This window comes from Gossypium hirsutum, chromosome A07, assembly GCF_007990345.1.
Source record: "Gossypium hirsutum isolate 1008001.06 chromosome A07, Gossypium_hirsutum_v2.1, whole genome shotgun sequence".
Lineage (NCBI taxonomy): Eukaryota > Viridiplantae > Streptophyta > Magnoliopsida > Malvales > Malvaceae > Gossypium > Gossypium hirsutum.
In genome coordinates this window covers 9,236,645-9,240,889 of record NC_053430.1, presented here as the reverse complement: position 1 = coordinate 9,240,889, position 4,245 = coordinate 9,236,645, and the positions used below count along the sequence as shown (strand labels likewise).

General features: G+C 31.5%; 1 long non-coding RNA gene across 1 annotated transcript; it reads left to right on the top strand.

Moving 5' to 3' along the window:
* The first annotated feature begins 2,610 nt into the window (after nt 1-2,610).
* LOC107926668 (uncharacterized) lies at nt 2,611-3,791 on the top strand. Its single transcript, XR_001692231.2, has 2 exons — nt 2,611-3,096; nt 3,474-3,791. It is a non-coding gene; the product is annotated as an uncharacterized lncRNA (long non-coding RNA).
* Nucleotides 3,792-4,245: the final 454 nt, after the last annotated feature.

The window sequence follows — 4,245 nt, the reverse complement described above, 5'->3', positions numbered from 1 at the left end:
TTGTTGAATCCGAGAAGTGACCCAAGGCTCGCTCATCCCTAAAATATTCATCAATTTTTTCATAAATGTTTAACCATTAAAAACCCTGGCATAAGCTTTTCTAACTTGTACTTTTGGACACTTGAGCAGGATAGTATATTCCTCCACAGTAGGCACTAAATCCACTTCCCCAAAAGTGAAACACTTGTAAACAGAATTCCAAAATTAAACCATAACTCGAAACAGGTGCTTGTTCACCTTAATATCTAGCAAATAAAATATATCACCATAGCTTTGATAGAATAACTGTTTGGTTCCTTCATCCCACCGAGCCCAGATATCTCTCAACTCTTGCAACTCATTCTGTGCTACATTGACGCGAGTGAATTCCTGCAACTCTGATGTATATCCTTCTGTCAAGCTTTCTCCTTTCTCCGATTATAACTTCTCTGACCATACGCGGACGGTCGCATTATCCTCAACTTTATTAAGAAATTCATTCTCCATGTTAAACTTTCTAACTTAGTAATCGAATATGAATCAACACCTCCGTTAGTATGCAATGTCATGCAAAACACAATCAAAACACAAGTTAGTATCGAATATAAGTAATAAAATACAAGCACAACAAAGATAATTATAACGCACATATGGGCAAGTACAAAGGTTCACTATATGTGGTTTGATTTTAAAGTACGGGTACCCGAACCAGCAGATTTCTCGATCCTCACCCATTATAGGCTCATAATGATTGAGTTCGGTTCGGGGGAATACATTTCCCTATGACTTTGCGGAGATGAAAATCTCACGAAATCATAGGTACGGATGTATCCCGGAAGCAATCTACTAGCCCATGCGAAGGTGAAAACCTCACGAAAGCATAGTTTCTTACTTCCACTTAGAAGGTTTGACCACAGCGGTCATGCAATGCAATATTATTCTACAAGACCCAAACCATAACAATCATACAATCGAATACAATTGAAGAAATCATGATTTTCAAAACAAATTTTCAATTCATTGACAAAAGGACAGCTGTTAATCAATTTTATGGCTTGACTCTCTTATTGGTCCCCAGTGGAGTAGCCAAGCTGTCAAAACCATTTTTCAAAAATGGGGATCGACTTTGGTTTTGAAAACGAAAACGAACATGGGAGTCGCCACTGATCTTTTATTAGGTGTAATTGGACCACCTCATAATTTAATTGTTTTAAAACTTTTTGTTTTACTAAAACAACGATTTTGGTCTACGAAAATTGAAAAAAACGGGTTCGGGAGTCAGTTACGTACGAGAAAGGATTAGCACCCTAGTAACGCCCAAAATTGGTACCAAATTGATTAATTACTGTCCTTATGTCTGAGATTTAAAGTTATTTTTAAAATATGATTCCTTAAAAAATTTGAATAATTCAAGTTGGTCGTCAAAATTCTCTTATTTCAAAAGAATGCAACATCATATCCAACACGATAGGACACGATATTTTATTCTCTTGAGAACACGATAAATTTTTTACTTTCAAAAATCTATATGTTGAAAATTACAAAAGGATGTCTAATTATTTAGTTTAACGAGAAACCGAAACCCAACACGGTAGAGCACGATCCTTCGAATTTCCAAACATTAGACATTGCCTTATTTTAGAATTTAGAGAATACGAATGAAATTCTAAAGGAATAACTGATTATCTTAGACAAACGAGAAATCGAAACCCAGCACGATAGGGCACGATTCCCCGAATTTCCAAGTATCAAACATTACATTGTTTTAGAAAATCTTATCTCGGGATAACAAAACGTCATATCCAATGTGTTAGGACACGACATTTCAAATTCTCGAGAATAATTTTTTTATCTAAAATTTATGTATTTAAAAAAAAAGATATTCAGTTATTTAGATTTAACAAGAAAAATCAAAACCCAATACGTTAGGGCACGATTTCTCGAATTTCTAAATACCGAATATTGCCTTTGCAAAAGAATCATTTTGTGTCGAATAAAGGTTAATATAATATGAATTTGTAATAAAATGCAAAAACAGGCTACGATGATGATATGTGCAAATAAAATAAATGCATTGATAGTAAATTATATAAGAGACAAGCATAAAGGAATTAGCAAGCACACGGGCTAATTACAGATCAAAGATAACAAAAAATAAAATAAAGAAATAAAATAAAAAAATACATAAATAAATGATATATATATAAGAATAAATAATGAAAATAATGATACAAATAATGAAAAATATTAAAATATAATATTAGAATATTAGAATAATAATATTTACAATAAAAAAGAAAATAATAAAAATAATGTACTAATAATGTAATAGTAATAATAATAATAATAAAATATAATAGTTAATATATTATTAAAGTGATACTAACTGAGTACAAAAAGTAAATAGAATATTAATAATATAAAAAAAGTGGCAAATAATAAGTATAATAATAACATTAGAAAACAATAACAATACCTACGGTAATAAACCAAATAATAATAAAAATAATATTAAATATGATATAAGAATTATATTAATATTAAAAATAATTAATTTAATGATAAAGGCATAAAAATGAACAAAAAAAAGGGACTAAAATCGAAACAAAAACATAGTTTTGGGGCCAAATCAAAAATAAAAGTAAGAGAGGACCCATTTGAAGTGCGCGAATGACTTGGGGGACTAAAAAGGAAATTTTCCTTTCCCTCCAAAACGTTGCGCTTTACACGGGACCAAAATGTAAACGAAACAAAATGAAGGGGCGAATTTAAAAAGTATAACAAACTTAATTGTAAAATGATAAAAAACCGAAGGGAGTGCGCGCGTAAATTTTCCATTTCCAAAAAAAGGCGGATCCTAGCTTAACTGGGTCGAGTCAGGTCGGACGCATTAAAACGGCGTCATTTTGGCACTGAGGTTTAAGTCCAAAACTACGTCGTTTTGGCCCCTATATAAATACTAATTTTCTAAAAAAAAAAACAGCATTTTTCTTCCATTTTTAAAAAAAAACTCAGCCCCTTAAAACAAATCTCTCCCCCCAACAATTTCCGATGGGGCTCCGGCGTATTCCTCCTCAGCGCATGGCCATCGCCGGCCACCTTGAAAATATCAAAAAGGTATTTTTTTTCTCTTTTTTTTTATATTTTTAAAATAATATGTATTTATATATATATGTGTGTGTGTGTGTGCGCGTGTTTATATGTAGACAAAAGAAAGAAAAGAGAAGAACAAAAAGAAAAGATTCAAAACTAAAGAAACTTAAATCACCTTTTTATTTCCGATTTTGATTCTCTTTTAGGGTCTGTTTTTGTGCTTTTGATTTAGTAGAGTTTGAACCACTTTTTTTTAATTGAAAACCAAAAAAAAAAAAACCTCCTCTACAATGCATTTAGAAGGTTTTATATAGCTGAAAATAAAGATTACATTTGATTTTGATTTTTCTTTCTTATTTCTACTATTTGGATTGCTGTCTTTTCTCCATTAACGTGTGCAGATGGAGCAGGTGGCTCAGCGACAGTGGCGGTGACAGTGGGTTAGGTGCGGCGCCGTATGCTAGGGGACTAGGGTTTGAAAAATCTTTGTTTTTTCTGATTTGGGTCTTAGGTTTAGTTTTGGTTGGGTTTAGGTTGGTGTTTGGTTTTTAGGGATATTGGGTTGGCTGCTGGGTTTAGCTAATGTTGGGTTTAATTTTTGAGGTTATTTGGGTTATTGCTTTGGCCCGGACCAAAATTGGTGTGTACACCATATATTTATTTTTTAAACACTCTCATCCATTATTATTTTATATATATTATTTTTATTAAGTTTTTCACTTCATGTATATAATTTGTTTAAGGTTTGGCATGGGCATACATCATTATTTTTATGTACATAATTGTCATTATATTTGTATTTATTTTGGTTTTAAATTGTTTTGTATAGCATTAATTTTAAATTTCAGCTCATAATATTTTTTTAAAATTCATTTATATGATAAACATTATATTCTATGCATTAATTATTTTTATTTTCATTCATTTTATAATCACCCGTGTTTCAAAAAAGTTCCTTCCAACGTACGGAAATATTTCGTGTTTGGGAGTTCGAGAAATTGTGCCCTAACGTGCTGGGTTTCGATTTTTTGTTCAACCGAATAACTGAATATCCTATTTAAATTTCATCTATATTTTCTTAAATTAAAGACAATATTTTGTGTTTGGAAATTCGGGAGATCGTGCCCTAACGTGCTAGGTGTCGATTTACAGTTTGACCAAATAACCGAGTAC